This window comes from Nycticebus coucang, chromosome 11 (assembly GCF_027406575.1).
Source record: "Nycticebus coucang isolate mNycCou1 chromosome 11, mNycCou1.pri, whole genome shotgun sequence".
In the NCBI taxonomy this organism is placed as follows: Eukaryota; Metazoa; Chordata; class Mammalia; order Primates; family Lorisidae; genus Nycticebus; species Nycticebus coucang.
In genome coordinates this window covers 61837687-61856103 of record NC_069790.1, presented here as the reverse complement: position 1 = coordinate 61856103, position 18417 = coordinate 61837687, and positions in this window count along the sequence as shown.

The window sequence follows — 18417 nt, the reverse complement described above, 5'->3', positions numbered from 1 at the left end:
CCACAATCTCACAAGAGACCTTATGGAATTGGAAAAAGAAGAACAATCTAAGCCTAAACTCAGTAGAAGAAAAGAAATCTCCAAAATCAAATCAGAGATCAATGAAATTGAAAACAAAAGAATCATTCAGAAAATTAATGAAACAAGGAGTTGGTTTTTTGAAAAAATAAATAAAATAGATAAACCATTGGCCAGACTAACTAGAAATAGAAAAGTAAAATCTCTAGTAACCTCAATCAGAAATGATAAAGGGGAAATAACAACTGATCCCACAGAGATACAAGAGATCATCTCTGAATACTACCAGAAACTGTATGCCCAGAAATTTGACAATGTGAAGGAAATGGATAAATGTTTGGAATCACACCCTCTCCCTAGACTTGGCCAGGAAGAAATAGACCTCCTGAACAGACCAATTTCAAGCACTGAGATCAAAGAAACAATAAAAAAGCTTCCAACTAAAAAATGCCCTGGTCCAGATGGCTTCACTCCAGAATTCTATCAAACCTTCAAGGAAGAGCTTATTCCTGTACTGCAGAAATTATTCCAAAAAATTGAGGAAGAAGGAATCTTCCCCAACACATTCTATGAAGCAAACATCACCCTGATACCAAAACCAGGAAAAGACCCAAACAAAAAGGAGAATTTCAGACCAATCTCACTCATGAATATAGATGGAAAAATTCTCAACAAAATCCTAGCCAATAGATTACAGCTTATCATCAAAAAAGTCATTCATCATGATCAAGCAGGCTTCATCCCAGGGATGCAAGGCTGGTTCAACATACGCAAGTCCATAAACGTTATCCACCATATTAACAGAGGCAAAAATAAAGATCACATGATCCTCTCAATAGATGCAGAAAAAGCATTTGATAAAATCCAGCATCCTTTTCTAATTAGAACACTGAAGAGTATAGGCATAGGTGGCACATTTCTAAAACTGATTGAAGCTATCTATGACAAACCCACAGCCAATATTTTACTGAATGGAGTAAAACTGAAAGCTTTTCCTCTTAGAACTGGAACCAGACAAGGTTGTCCTCTGTCACCTTTACTATTCAACATAGTGCTGGAAGTTCTAGCCAATACAATTAGGCAAGACAAGGAAATAAAGGGAATCCAAATGGGAGCAGAGGAGGTCAAACTCTCCCTCTTTGCTGACGACATGATCTTATACTTAGAGAACCCCAAAGACTCAACCACAAGACTACTAGAAGTCATCAAAAAATACAGTAATGTTTCAGGATATAAAATCAATGTCCACAAGTCAGTAGCCTTTGTGTACACCAATAACAGTCAAGAGGAGAAGCTAATTAAGGACACAACTCCCTTCACCATAGTTTCAAAGAAAATGAAATACCTAGGAATATACCTAACGAAGGAGGTGAAGGACCTCTATAAAGAAAACTATGAACTCCTCAGAAAGGAAATAGCAGAGGATATTAACAAATGGAAGAACATACCATGCTCATGGATGGGAAGAATCAACATTGTTAAAATGTCTATACTTCCTAAAGCAATCTACCTATTCAATGCCATTCCTATCAAAGTACCTACATCGTACTTTCAAGATTTGGAAAAAATGATTCTGCGTTTTGTATGGAACCGGAAAAAACCCCGTATAGCTAAGGCAGTTCTTAGTAACAAAAATAAAGCTGGGGGCATCAGCATACCAGATTTTAGTCTGTACTACAAAGCCATAGTGCTCAAGACAGCATGGTACTGGCACAAAAACAGAGACATAGACACTTGGAATCGAATTGAACACCAAGAAATGAAACTAACATCTTACAACCACCTAATCTTCGATAAACCAAACAAGAACTTACCTTGGGGGAAAGATTCCCTATTCAATAAATGGTGTTGGGAGAATTGGATGTCTGCGTGTAAAAGACTGAAACTGGACCCACACCTTTCCCCACTCACAAAAATTGATTCAAGATGGATAAAGGACTTAAATTTAAGGCACGAAACAATAAAAATCCTCCAAGAAAGCATAGGAAAAACACTGGAAGATATTGGCCTGGGGGAAGACTTCATGAAGAAGACTGCCATGGCAATTGCAACAACAACAAAAATAAACAAATGGGACTTCATTAAACTGAAAAGCTTCTGTACAGCTAAGGTGACGATAACCAAAGCAAAGAGACAACCCACACAATGGGAAAGGATATTTGCATATTTTCAATCAGACAAAAGCTTGATAACCAGGATCTATAGAGAACTCAAATTAATCCACATGAAAAAAGCCAACAATCCCTTATATCAATGGGCAAGAGACATGAATAGAACTTTCTCTAAAGACGACAGACGAATGGCTAACAAACACATGAAAAAATGTTCATCATCTCTATATATTAGAGAAATGCAAATCAAAACATCCCTGAGATATCATCTAACCCCAGAGAGAATGGCCCACATCACAAAATCTCAAAACTGCAGATGCTGGCGTGGATGTGGAGAGAAGGGAACACTTTTACACTGCTGGTGGGACTGCAAACTAGTACAACCTTTCTGGAAGGAAGTATGGAGAAACCTCAAAGCACTCAACCTAGACCTCCCATTCGATCCTGCAATCCCATTACTGGGCATCTACCCAGAAGGAAAAAAATCCTTTTATCATAAGGACACTTGTACTAGACTGTTTATTGCAGCTCAATTTACAATCGCCAAAATGTGGAAACAGCCTAAATGCCCACCAACCCAGGAATGGATTAACAAGCTGTGGTATATGTATACCATGGAATACTATTCAGCCATTAAAAAAAATGGAGACTTTACATCCTTCGTATTAACCTGGATGGAAGTGGAAGACATTATTCTTAGTAAAGCATCACAAGAATGGAGAAGCATGAATCCTATGTACTCAATCTTGATATGAGGACAATTAATGACAATTAAGGTTATGGGGGGGGAAGCAGAAAGAGAGAGGGAGGGAGTGGGGTGGGGCCTTAGTGTGTGTCACACTTTATGGGGGCAAGACATGATTGCAAGAGGGACTTTACCTAACAATTGCAATCAGTGTAACTGGCTTATTGTACCCTCAATGAATCCCCAACAATAAAAAAAAAAAGGAAAAAAAAAAAAAAAAAAAAAAAAAAACACTGGAAGATATTGGCCTGGGGGAAGACTTCATGAAGAAGACTGCCATGGCAATTGCAACAACAACAAAAATAAACAAATGGGACTTCATTAAACTGAAAAGCTTCTGTACAGCTAAGGTGACGATAACCAAAGCAAAGAGACAACCCACACAATGGGAAAGGATATTTGCATATTTTCAATCAGACAAAAGCTTGATAACCAGGATCTATAGAGAACTCAAATTAATCCACATGAAAAAAGCCAACAATCCCTTATATCAATGGGCAAGAGACATGAATAGAACTTTCTCTAAAGACGACAGACGAATGGCTAACAAACACATGAAAAAATGTTCATCATCTCTATATATTAGAGAAATGCAAATCAAAACATCCCTGAGATATCATCTAACCCCAGTGAGAATGGCCCACATCACAAAATCTCAAAACTGCAGATGCTGGCGTGGATGTGGAGAGAAGGGAACACTTTTACACTGCTGGTGGGACTGCAAACTAGTACAACCTTTCTGGAAGGAAGTATGGAGAAACCTCAAAGCACTCAAGCTAGACCTCCCATTCGATCCTGCAATCCCATTACTGGGCATCTACCTAGAAGGAACAAAATCCTCTTATCATAAGGACACTTGTACTAGACTGTTAATTGCAGCTCAATTTACAATCGCCAAAATGTGTAAAGAGCCTAAATGCCCACCAACCCAGGAATGGATTAACAAGCTGTGGTATATGTATACCATGGAATACTATTCAGCCATTAAAAAAATGGAGACTTTACATCCTTCGTATTAACCTGGATGGAAGTGGAAGACATTATTCTTAGTAAAGCATCACAAGAATGGAGAAGCATGAATCCTGTGTACTCAATCTTGATATGAGGACAATTAACGACAATTAAGGATATGGGGGGGGGAAGCAGAAAGAGGGATGGAGGGAGGGGGGTGGGGCCTTAGTGTGTGTCACACTTTATGGGGGCAAGACATGATTGCAAGAGGGACTTTACCTAACAATTGTAATCAGTGTAACTGGCTTATTGTACCCTCAATGAATCCCCAACAATAAAAAATAAATAAATAAATAAAAACCAAATAAACCTAATCAAAGTTCACTACAAAGCTGGAGAAGGCATTCAAGTTTATCCAGTAAGGCGTGGTCTGGAGAAGACATCTAACTTGTTCTCTGTGCCAGAATTTAAATAGGTTTTTTCTTGAAACATCATGCTTTGGCTGGAAAACCCTTTCATGCACACATGCAGAACACAATTATAATTTTATTATAAAGACTGTAGTGGGTATAATTTTTGTCAAAAAAGAATAACAATAAATAACTTGCGATTTGTTTTCACAGTGTGAATGTGTTTGCCAAGGCTGATGCTTTAGGTGACAAATAATAAGAAGCCTTCAATAAAAATACTGAATGTAAAAAGAGTATAATTACATAACGAAGCATTTTCCCTGCAGTCAGTGATGTGACGCGCATTCTTTGGCATTGCTTTACATTAAGTGTCTATGAATTGCTCAGAGCCAGCAGCATTACTTTTATTATGTGTTAATTCTTGTTCATGAATGGATGTTTTGATTTTGAGTAAAGAGATTTTATTTATCAAGGACTTGAATCCAAAAGTGTGAATATAATCCCCTCTCCAGTGACCTTGTCTTTCAGGTAGTCTCTGGTGTGCCAACTGTGAAAATTGCCGGAGATGCATTCATCTTCATCATGTGTGTTGGATAACTGTTATTGAATGCTTAAAGTTAAATACTTTGCAGTCTATTTTAGAGTTCACATTTTTCTGCCAAATTTTCTATCTTTGCAGTGATTTATTTGAAGGTCCAAAGCACCAGAAGCTATAAAGCTGTGGCCCCAAACATTCTTGCTCTGCAAATAGATTAAAAGGTTTTATCTTGCTAGATGTGACGCTAACTTTTTGCACAGATGCCAAAACCCCACAGAGTTCAACATGCACAAGTTGCACAATCTCCAGTGGTCGAAGCTGGGCTAGAATTGGTGTTGATATCCCTGGTGAAGTATTCCTTGAAAAACAGAGTCTTTAGTTACTTGAGGGTTGCAAATCACTATTTGTATAACTCAAAATTTAATTCTACTTCTGATTAAACCAGGACAATGGGGAAAATAAGGCTTTATTTATTTATTTATTTTTTAAATCCAGTCTCAAATGTCAGCAAAATAAGTTTGGATGTTTACAGAGCCAATATCTTAACTTTTAATGTGGAGAAATGTTTGATGAGCTTATCATTACCTAGCAAGGTCATCCCACACTGTGATGATATCAAGGAAGCCTATATTCCAGGCCAAGGGGCTTTGTTTATAAGACTTAGTTTATACGAGGGAAAAAAAAAGATGGAAACAGATGATGCAAAACCCACAGTGTTTTAAATGCATTGCTTTGCCCCACTTGCAATCTTTCTAAACATAGAAAATTGCTGTCTGTGTGAGGAACTCCTAATTTGTTGTTCCATCACTCCCCTAACATATTCAATCTGACAAAATGACTATTGAGGTAAAAACAAGGTTAACAGTAATTACAATAATGGTAATAGTAGCTGTGACTTCATAAATGTTTATAGTTATTAAGCACTGTCCTAAATGCTTTGGATATATAGAGCATCTCACTTAACCATTAGGAAATGGTGCTAGGTCAGTTTCCAGATGAACCTAAGTGGAGCACCTAATCCTATGTGTTGGACTTTGGAATTAGACAGACGGTTCAAATCCAAGCACTGCCACTGACAGAGTGGGTGATTGTGGGCACATTATTTGATCTGTTACACGCATTATTTGGCCTGTAAATAGTACTATATACCTTAAAGAGAAGGCTACTTATAATATAATAATACCTTTGATATGGACTGCTTGCTTTACTTCTGAAATAACTTTCGATTAGATTTCCTCCTACCCATATTCACAGCTGTTATATGAGTCTTTACCTTCATTTACTTCACCTAAACAAACACTAATCTCTTCCCCTACTTCCAATGGAATTCTAAAGCAAGCTTTACTGGCTCATTAAAATAAAGCTGTTAACTATTCAAAATTTCTGGAATCCAGTTACTAAACAATTGATAACTTGAAATCAGCCACAGGGGTAGTATTTACCCTAGGGAACTCTTCTGGCACTACAAATCATGGCTATTTCCTGATGTTTTATGGGATAGTTTCATAGTGATCTGCTTAAATCTATATTCCTAAAAAGCTGTGTGCATATAAACATTTAATAAATAAAATAATATTTAATTTTTATTTATTTATTTTTGAGACAGAGTCTTACTTTGTTGCCCTTGGTAGAGTGCTCTGGCATCATAGCTCACAACAACCTCAAACTCTTGGGCTCAAGCAATCCACTTGCCTCAGTTTTTCATTTTTAGTAGAGATGGGGGAGCCTCCTGCTCAGGCTGGTCTCAAACGCTCAAGTAATCTATTCACCTCAGCATGCCAGAGTGCTAGGATTGTAGACAAGAGTGACTGTGAGCAGCTAAAATCATATGTTAAATGTTATAAGATAGATATGTAAAAGACCCGTAAAGTGAAGGCTATATATTTTGTATAAAAACACAAAACTAAATGTTTTATAAAGTGTTTTCCTATACTAATCTCCCTTTGAAAAATACTGGGGCACCTCTGGTGTTTGGAGATATTTTATTCCTTCATTTCAGTGATAGTTACACAGGAGTTTAACAATCTATTGAGCTGTACCTTTATATTGCACTTTTTTTGAATATATAAATATTATGTTTCAATATGTGCATTTTTCTGTATGTGTATTATATTTCAATAAAAGAAAAGATAGAAAAAAGGCCATGAAATTTGGAGTTATAGGCTCCAGAATATACAGGAGGTCCCCCAAAAAACAAGTATATGCACATTTTAAGCAATCTTGTAGGAAATAAAATTGATTATTCCAAAAAAGTATACAGTTGCAGTTAAAACAAATACATTATTCAAGTCTCATAGTGTTATTCCACCTTTAGGAGAGGAGTTGTGAAGTCTGTACATGTAATTGCAAATTTGCCTGTTTTCTTTTTAGTTCTACCAGTTTCTTCGTATATTTTGAAGGAAATGTACATGTCAACATAAAACTGTTAAATCATTTTAATGAATTGGTTTATTCATTATTACAAATTTTCTTACTTTATCTCTGGTAATATTTTGTAGTGAGAAGTCATTTTTATTTGTTATTAAAATGGCCAACCCATCATTCTTCTGATTACTGTTTGCATTTTATATCCTTTTAAAATCATTTTAACTTTTACACATGTATGTTTATACATTTAAAGTAGATTTATTCTAGAAGTATATAATTTTTTGCTCTTTTATCTAATCTGCCAAACTTTTTTATTGGGTATATAGAATATTTGTTACAGTTTAATATAAATAAAACTATATAATTTGTATAGTTTTATGATTCAATTGAATTTTAATCTCTAATCTTTCTAGTATTTTTCTTGTGCCAACTTTTTTCATTTTATTCCTTGTTTTGAAACACAAAAATCAGCAGCGCCTGTGGCTCAAAGGAGTAGGGTGCCAGCCCCATATGCCAAGGTAGAGGGTTCAAACCCAGCCCTGGCCAAAAACTGCAAACAAACAAAAAAAAAAAAACCACACCACACACAAAAATCGATTATTTAATGATCCCATATTATTGCCACTATTAGCTTATTAGTTTGACTTTTTTAGGTTATGTTTTTCAAAGCTTACATCATTTCACACAGACTGTTAAAAACTATGACAATATATTTTAATTTCTCCATGCCATACTTCACACTTAACGTTTGTCATAAACTAGAATGTTACATGTTATAAGCATCACAAGATAGTGTATTAATTTACTTGGTGATTAATTATATTTTAAAATGAGTAAAGTAGGAATAAGAGGTATTTTATATTTCTTCTCATTTCACCCTTACTAAATACTCTTCCTCTATTTGTGAGTATACAAATTTTCTTCTGGGATCCTAGTCTTTCTACTTTAAGAACCTCCTCTAATCTTTCCTCAAACACAGGTGGTTCTAACTTTTCTCAGATTTTATCTAACAACCTATAGTTTGCTATAAGTTTATTTTAATAAAATTTTGAATAGAATGGAATTTTTGCTTGAAAGTTTTGTTTCTTTCAGTGCTTTATGTCTGGTTTTGCATAGTTTCTGATAAAGAGAATAATAATATGACTCTTGGGTGCTCTGATATTTTCTTTTTCACTTTTTTTCTTTTCTTTTCTTTCTTTCTTTTGAGACAGAGTCTCAAGCAGTCGCCCTGGATAGAGTGCATGGCGTCATAGCTCACAGCAACCTCCAACTCGGGCTCAAGCAATCCTCTTGCCTCAGTTTTTCTATTTTTAGTAGAAACGGGGTCTCACTTTTGCTCAGGCTGGCCTCGAACTCATGAGCTCGAGCAATCCACCTGCTTGGCCTCCCACAGTACTAGGATTATAGGCATGAGCCAGCATGCCCAGCCTTTTTCACTGTTTTACCTCTTGTGTTTCTTTTTGGAGATTTTTATTGCTATAAATTTAAGTTTCCTGATTCTTAAGCTTTGTCTAGCCTTCCAATAATTGAAGAAATTCTCTATGAATGACATTGTGCTTTTTATTTCTAGCATTTGCATTTGACTTTTTACTATGATTTAATCTCTCTGCTAAAATTTCCTGTTATCTGTGTAGTGCTTTCCAATAAATACTTTAACATATAAATCACAGTGATTCCAAAGTCTTTGACTGATAATTTCACTATTTGGGTCCTGGATTATTCATTTGTTGAGAGTGAGTCACATTTTCTTTTTTGCTTGCTTTATATGTCTCATATTTTTTGATGGAATGTCAGAGATGGTGTACTGAAGAACAGAAGAGGCTGATGAAAATAAAGGTTATGCCCACTGATGGGCACAGCTCATCTTCTGTCAGGCATGTATTATAAGGTTTGGAACAATCTAGCAAATTGAGTTGGGTTTGAGTTTTATTGTTGGTATGGTACTTCAGACTGCTCTGGGAGTGGGCTGTCAGTTACATTGTTCTGAATTTGTTCTTGGGGTCCTGGAGTACCTTCTCAACCCTCATGCTCACACTGAGGTTTCAAAAGTTCCTTCAATCATGTTCTATAGATAAGGGTCTCCTCACCCTTATTCAGTGTTAGATTTATGTTCTTTCTTACTCAATATCAGGCTGTTGTCTCAGTCAACATGTTCTCTGTTGTGGTTAGCTTCTGTCCTAGGCAGGTCCTGAGGACTCGGACCTCAAGGATCAGGCATCTGCAGCATTTCTGGCCTTTATCATACTGGCACAACTGATCTTTGCATCTGCGGCTGATCTTGAATTGGACGACTTTTATATCTTCACTCCAGAGGACTGTCAAGGTAGCAAAAGCTGGTTTCATATTTCTCCTCTGGAAAGATCTTGTCTCTCAGGAAAAAAGTGATTTTTTGCCTGTTTCCTGATAGAGGGAAGTTGTGCTGCTCTTCCTCTATTTGGGTAATAATTTTTCTCTGTCATAAAAGAAGGTCCAGGATAGAGCAAACACATTGGTTCTGTCTCCTCTGCACCTGCTGAATCCTCTGCATTTCTGTGACTGTCTTTGACCTCCTGCCTTGCCCTAGTCATCACTGCAAACGCCCAGTGGGAGCTGTTGAAAGAAGTGCTTGCAAGTCAGTGACACTCTTCTATTTTCTAGGTTCTCAGCTTTAAGAATTTGTTTGAATTTTAGTTCATGTTTCATCTCAACTATTGAATGGCATCCAAATCTTTCTCCTATTTTCTGTCACAAGCGAAACAGTTGAATTTTCCCTCTCTCTCCTTGAAGGGTAATGCTCTTCTTTATAATTGAGTTTGCCTGAACAAACTAAAAACAAATCACCATGGGCTCAAAAAAATACAGCAAATAACTCTGCTTTCAAAAATATATTTGATTTATTTAGAATTTTTAATCTATATAGACTGCCATTACTAGACTTTTTTTTTTTCAGTTTTTGGCCAGGGCTGGGTTTGAGCCCACCACCTCCGACATGGAGGGCCGGCGCCCTACTTCTTTGAGCCACAGACGCTGCCCTAGACTTTATTTTTTATTGTAATACAAAAACATTGACATATGCTTCTTTAGTTTCTGCATTTCAGATAAACATTTTCAAAGCATAGTCACATGTAAGGGAAAGAAATCACACTACCTTCAGGATTCTCTACATCAGCATACAGTGTCCAAAGACAATTTTAAAATATGCAATAAAATTATACTCAACAAAGGTAACTTAAGTTTAACACAATAATTAGACCTTCATGAACAGGAAAGGACCTACAGAGTGTAGCATTATAAACGAAATTTTAGAGGAAATCCGTTAGATTATTAATTTAGCATTAAATTCATCAAAATATAATATGGTCTCAAAAAATTTGCAACTTCTAATTTTAAAAAATAACTACATAAAATCAGATTTTTTAAATATAGGAATTAGAAAGGAAGGTGTAAAAAAGTATCAATTGACTATTTCTTACTTTCTGTATCTAGGAGTATTTCTTGCTAAAAAATCAATGTAAAGACTTCAAAATACAAAGTAGGAGTTTATAGGGCACACTTCCTGGGTGAAGGACTCAACTACAACTTAGAATTTACCTTACAAATACAAATAATGTAACTTAATTATATGTACCCTCATATTAACTTGGAATTTTAAAAAAGATTTTAAAATAATATTCCCATCAATATTTTAATATCTAATATAAACATTATTAGAAATAAATTTTATCTAGAGTTCAAAAATTCCTTCTACCTATATATCAGTCATCAGTCTATTCATAGTTAATGACATCTACCTCAGCTTTTTCTGTATTCATAGCTGTCTATAATCACCAAATATAAAGTTTGTTTGGTTATAAAGAGTGGAGTTAAGATGACTTTTTACTATTCTTGTACGTTAGTTATTCATATAAACTTATTAAACATCAAGTATGAAGTTAATAAATGTCATTTTTATTTCAAAAGGAATTTTATCAAATTAAATATATGCAATTCTGATTTAATAACACTGCCTCTTGAAATTCTCTTCATCTGTAATTTTAGGGTCAGGAATTGTTATATGAAACTATAAATTAATGTACCATTATGTATGGACTGTCCAAAAGTTAGTACCATGTATATTCTTATATAAGTACTATACACATTAATAATGAGATTATCATTTGGAGTAAACAGAACATCAAAATTACAGATTACCTCTTTGAAATTGCTTAATTCATCTAGCTCATACTTTGAAAAGTTTCAAAAGTATTACTATTCGGTTATTGAAATGAATGTGTTACAGGAACATTCTCTTCTTTTCTTATTTTTGCATATTCCATACCAATTCCTATAATTCACTCACCTAATTTTTGTTAAGATATCTACTAACTTTCAACACCATCATTAGTATTTAAATTAAGGGTAAGAAACAGACAAAACCTTTGCTAGTATGAAGTTTATATTCATGAGGGGGTAGGTTGCAGGTGTTAAGGAGAAAGACATCAAAGGAACAGATACATGAAAATATCCCTCTAGATTTTTCAAAATGTCATGAAGAAATAAAATCTGAGTAATAAGACCGTATGTGATGGGGCAATACCAATTATCGTTGTCAATTAGGCTGAATGACAAGGGGGAACAGACCAAAAGATCTTAAGTGAAAAGTATTCCAGGCAGACATGACAGCAAATGCAAAGGTATGAAGCCAGAATAAGAGTATGGCATCGGAGGGACAGGAAGGACACCAATGCAGCTAAAACAAAACACAGGTGCTTATGAGACCAGGTGTGGAGATCTACAGGGGCCAGGTCATGAAACAAAATGATGTGTAGACCAGGGTGAAGATCTGGATTTTCTACGTGTACTGAAAAACTTTACAAAAGTTTTTTTGTTTTTGTTTTTTTTTTTTTTTTTATTTCAGGTTATTATGAGAGTCCAAATGATGAGGTTATAATGTTTGCCTCTGTTAGGTAAGGTCCCCGTTGTAGTTGTGCCTCTCACCCGGGAGGAGTGCCACACACTTACATTGTGCCCATTAGATGAGGGCACACCAATCCCCCGTCTCTCCTTCCTCCCTTTAGCCATTTTCTCTTCCCTTCCCTTCTTCCAACTTGAATTAATTTGATTTTCCTCCTGTGTGGGTGTTTATTAGTTTGTCTGCTGGCTTCAATTTAGTATTGAGTACGTTGATACTTGCTTTTCAATTCTTGTGATAATTTACAAAAGAGAATGTTCTCTTTACAAAGGTTTTTAGCAAAGGCTGAAATTACTTAATTTTTATTTCCAAAAGATTAAGTTGGCTACTGTTCATAAGAGAATTTACCTTGACAAATTCTCTCACTAACTAGAATTCAGTTGAGACATCAGTGTCCAATAAGTAATGATCATGTCTTAGACTGGGGTGATGACAGTGCATAGGTTAAAAAATGATCAAATTTGATATGTATATTAGAGGTAGACATGACATAATTTAAAACTATGTTGAGTGTGTGTGCAGGTGCAGGTGCAGGTGCACACACACCCATGTGTTGAGGGGAGTGATAGTGAGGAAAATAAAGAAAGGTATTAAGAACAACGACAAGGTTCTTGCTCTTCTGATTTGAAAAATTGAGTGAATGATAGTGCTCTTTACTCAAATAAGACTGACTGAGGGAAAATCATATTGTGGGGTGGAAGGAACAGATTAAAAAGTTCTATTTTAGACATGTTTAACTTGAGATGCCTATTAGTCATTCAAGTGACAGTTGGGTTTATGAATTTGGAACTCAGGGGAAAAGTTAGACATGAGGACATATGTTTGGAACTCATCACCCAATTATAGTATTTTAAGCATTACAACTGGGTGAGATTATGTAGAAAGACCTTTTAAAGAAATAATAAAATAGAACTTAAAACCCAGAAAGAGATAGATCCAAAAATGTGAAGTCAAGAAAATGTTCTATCACAAAAAAAAAACAAGAAAATTAAGTCAGGAATTAGGTAGATACCTACTGTGTTGAATTCTGCTGAGAAGAATGGAGACCACTAGTGTATTTAAAGAGAACAATATTAGCAAAGTAGAGAACACAAAAGCCCAATCAAAGAGAATGTGAGAGTAACTTTATCAGGGCAAAGAGATAGCAACATCCCTTACTTTTAAGTTCTATGAAAAGGTGAGAAAAAGAGGCAAATGCTGAAATGTAATGAAGCACAAAAGGTGAAACTTTCACATAAAACTGTGGATTTTTTCCTTGTAAGAAAAAACTGGTATAATTACTCAGTAAAATTATGAAAATAAAAGTGGGAGAAGAACAAAGAGATGGTAGAGAAAGACTAAAATACTTAAGAAAGCAGGTAGAGGTAGGAGCTGGGTCACAAGCATAGAACTGGTCTTTTATAGGACCGTAGACATTTCATAGTATTGGAAAGAAAAGCCAAAAATATGATTTCTAAATCACATAGGTTATAGGTTTATTTACATGAAGATTAAGTTATTCCCATCTGTTTCCATTCTGGTAAATAAATATAAAACAAAGCCATCATCTGAGAGCTGCTAGGGGATCAGAGAGATTTGAAGAGAGAAGAAATGTGAAATAGTTGCCTCTGGGAATAGGAATTCTCACTTATTCAGGAAATGTAATAGAATTGTATAGATAGTGTTGAATGCCCCATTGAGATTTGTTCTTATAAATTGAAAGCTACTCCATTTAACTTGATTGAATAATTCTCCATGGCAAAATTCAGCTTCCCAGACAAAGATGTAGTGTAAAGAAAGTGTTGGATTAAGGGGATTTGCAGGTTAGTCAGGTGAATAAGGAAAGAAGATGTCAAGACACAAGGATTTTTGCAAGTGAAGGATTTTAATGATGAAACACAAGAAGCTGCCTTAGAAGATAAACTAATGACTGGTAATAAAAAACAAAATAGTGAATTAGTCCAACTGGACTGACAGAAACTATAAGGGGATGAGGCAGGAAAACAGAGAGATGCTTGACTTTGGAATTTTAGGAAGTGTCCTATGACAAACAAGTATGGCTGTGTTCCAATCGAATTTTATTTACAAAAAGAAACAAGTAGCATTCTCAAGTTAGCCCATGGGCCATAGTTTGTAGATTCCTATATTAATGGATGGCTAGGAACTCTACTAGTATAAAATGCGTCCGAGGAAGCCAACCCTGTATATTTCCAGGTTCAGACCACAGGTTTGGAGTGTGGTAACAGTTTCTCTGTCACTTAAGCAATATGACCCAAAGGATGTCATCATACTAGCCTAAGCCCTGTATATGCAATGCTGAGTAGAGTTTCTGGTAAATGCCAATAAAAAATGTATTGCACGGACCAGTAAGCAGAGCTTGACCTCAGGACACACTGGATACCTCTTGATTTCTGTTATGATACCTCTCTGACACCCTGGCATATGAAATTGTACACCATCCTGATCAGCACTCACGCATATACATGCAGGAAGTCCAGAGTAATTAATTAACACCTCCAGGGCCACCTCTGACCCACTGGGACATAGGAACTAATGGTCAAATGCTTTTGCTTTTTATCACCAAAACAGACAATCTGATACATATTTTATAAGACTTCTCAGAACTTCTTGCAGGAGAGCAGTGATGGTTGACTCAGTTACATAGCCTTGTACTACGTAAATAAACCTATAACCTACCTGATTAGAAACTCACATTCTCAGTTTCTCTTCCTGACACCACAAAGCTCTGCATTTGCTTTTTTTGCTGTACTTTACACTCTCCTATCAGTTTAGTTGTCTGGGACTGCCTGCCCCCAAACATCACCTGTATCAAATGTTTGTCTCACCAACTCATTTCAAGAGAACTCATTGTAAAATACTCTGCTAAACTCTTTTTAAATGCAAAAAGCAAAGTCTCATTATTCCCATGTTCCCAGATGAGAACAAAGGAGATTTTTTTTTCTGCATGCATTTATCTAAGAAGAAACATAATATTCCTCAAACAAACAAACCAAACAAACAACCAACTTTAAATTCAACAAAGAATAGGGAATAATGAATTTCCTTTTCTTTCTCATATAAATGAAGATGATATATTTGAATATAGATTTAGGAGTCAAATATAATCAAACTAGTCTGTAAAATGAGGTTTGTCAGCAGTATTTGATATAATTTCAAGTAACTTAAATGATGCCTCTATAACTCTTTGTAAAGAAATTAAATTCAAAGACAATTTGGGTTTTTATGGATGAAAACACAATCCGATATTTTTAATGGGAATTTTACTACTTCTAATTTTTTCTTCCGCTTCTCTGTCTCTCTTGATTTTTAATTGGGGGGGACAGCAGGTCAGCACAGGTGAGATGTTCAGGGAAAGGGAAGAAATGAAGGGATGCAGGGCTCTTAACCCTGTTTATTTATTTTGAATCATATTTGCAATCATAGTATGTAGGTTTACTTTTATTTTAACTTGATTGCAGAGAAAAAAAATAAAGATAAATGGGAGTCTTCCCTCCTCTCTTTGCATATTTGGTTCCCTAATTCTCTAAACCAGAGATGTGCTGAGTGTAACACAATATGTCACTCTTAAGTGGGTTGCTACTTCTAGCTGTCACTTTTGATCACAAGGCACACACATTTGGGGCATGAAACTTGCAAATAAAAATCAAGGAAATAACAATTTCCATTTTCACTTAAAAATTTACATGCTGTGGTGCTCTGAGCAGCATGTGGTAGTTAAGAAAATATGTCTTTCATTTGTCTTGCTTGTGTAGAAAATACGTTTGGAGAAAGGGTGAAAGCTGAAAGTGTTATCTTTTAGCTTTCTGAGCATCTGGGAGTGCTGTAGAGATATCACTTAATTAAGACTGAAGCCATAAATTCTCGCTGCCCTCCTGTCTTGAGCCTAAAGTGGCGAGAAGAAAGCTCAATGTGACATTTTTAACTCATTGCTTGATCTGCCCAGTCTAAATTTCCAACACAAAACTTGTCTCCTGAGTTCCCCTTTCATTCTTGACTCTAAACTGTTCTTTTAACAGCTGCAATAGTGCTTGACACAACAGAAGCTGAAAGAACACTTAGAATAAACAAACAATCATCAACATCTAAATTTCATTAGTCAAATCCCAGCCTACATTCTCGGCCTGTAGAATTCTGTCCGCCACAATGACTCAAGTTAGAAATCATCTTGTTATTAGTTTTCAGTTTTGTCTCTCTGGATCGTGGTTTTCACTCTTCTTCTGTTAGTAAAAAGCTTCACAAAGCAGAATTTTTCATTTTTTATGACTACAAAGCCCCATGAAACATAGCATAATTTATTGTTTGTGAGACAATCCTGGGCTTTCTGACTGTACCTGTGTTGAAAAAAATTCCTGTAAATTAAAAAAAAAAAAAAAAAAAAAAACTTAAAAACTACCAAAAAAAAAAAGTCATTAATGTAATCTTGTTAAGGTTATGTGATTACTTTGTTCAATTTCAGGTGATTCCTGTGTCAAATCTGGTCAACTGAACCCATAGGAGTTACCACTAAAGAGTTAAATGATTTTTTTTTTAATTTATTGTTGGGGATTCATTGAGAGTACAAGAAGCCAGGTTACATTGATTGATTGTTAGGTAAAGTCCCTCTTACAATCATGTCTTGCCTCCAAAAGGTGTGGCACACACCAAGATCCCGCCTCCCTCCCTCCTTCCCTCTCTCTGCTCTTCATTTCCCCACCTCTCCCTCTAATGGGTTAAATGATGTTTTTAAAAGTAATTGTGAACCAGTCAAAAGGAAATGTAGGGAGAGTGGGTGTCGAAGTTAGTAAAAGAAAAGTAAGAATTTAGAATTAGAAAATGCTGCTTTACCAATTATTAATAGTAACTTGATGAGCATGGCCTAATTTCGTATACTCTTGAAATTCCACTTCTGTGTGTGTGAGACAAACAATACACGTGTCACAAGGTTATTCAAGGAACATATGAAATAATATCCATGAGTTCATATTTTAGCTATATAACCTCTATATGCTATCTATTAGTAATCAATAAAACTGTAGAATTTTGAATGAGATAAAGCATGTATTATTGTAGAATAGCCTATAGAATAATATTGATAACATGTATCTTGAATATTTATTATGCATTAGCATCAGCTAAACTAACACCCAAGGGATTTTTTGGGGGGCGGGGGCAGGAGGAAGTATTTGATGACTTTTCTATTTTTGGAAAGCCAGTCAATGACTTTTGCCTCCATTCATAATTTAAAATGATTTATTCCTTTTAGATTTAAGAATTTCTACTTAATGCCTTTTATTGACTTTGCAGCAAATCACAAGAAATGAAAATAAATAGTACTTTCCAACCTGAGAAAATCTGCCTTCAGGTCCTATTTGAAGTAGAAAGCAGGTTGTGACTACATATGACTGTGCTCCTCTCATCCTCCAGGATCCTTACTTCAGTGTGTGTTAGTCTATAATTTTCAGCCTAACAGAGTTCCCTGAGGTCTTGAGATCTGGAACAGCAGCAAATATTGGTCAGAAGACCTCAGAAACCAAAATTCTTGGTGATGGAGAAAAAGAAGGAAAATGCAGAAGAGGTTACTAGGAAAATCAAAACTGTGCTGTAATCAGTCCTATTTAAACTTAACTTGGATAGACTATATTTGAGTTAGCATTTTAGTTTTGACTTTTTGATAGAAGTTGATGCAGGGGTCACAAACTAGTTGTAAATATTATGAGCTATAACTAAATGATTTACAAATATTCCAGATATTCTTGAATAATACAGAGGACAAAAGACAGAAATGAATTTTCTTTTAGACAATATGCTCTGTCACCCCAGCTAAACGGGGTGTTATCATAGCTCACAGCAACCACAAACTGCTGGGCTCATGCAATCCTCCTGCCTCAGGCTCTGGAGTAACTGGGACTATAGGTGCCTTCCATAATGCCTGGTTAAATTTTCTGGGTATTTTTGTTTTTGTTTTTGTTTTTCATAGGGATGAGATCTCACTCTTTTGTTTTCTGTAGGGATGAGATCTCACTCTTGCTCGGGCTGGTCTTAAACTCCTGAGCTCCAGTGATCCACCTACCTTAGCTCTCAAAGTGCTAGGATTACAAATGTGAGCCACTTTGCCCAGCCAGAGATAAACTTTATTGAAACAGCACTCTTTCAGGGATGTTTTCTTACATTTTTTGACTACTATAAACCCCCAAATCTTTTTCACAATAATAAAGAATTGTTCTTTCCTTCCAGGAAGTAATAGATGACAATATCATAGGTAGTCTTTAATGTTAGATTTAGCAAAAATGAAAAAAGTATTGTGGCTATTGACAGTAATTACACTGAAGGAAGAATTTCACATTTAAGATACATCAATTTGAATGATG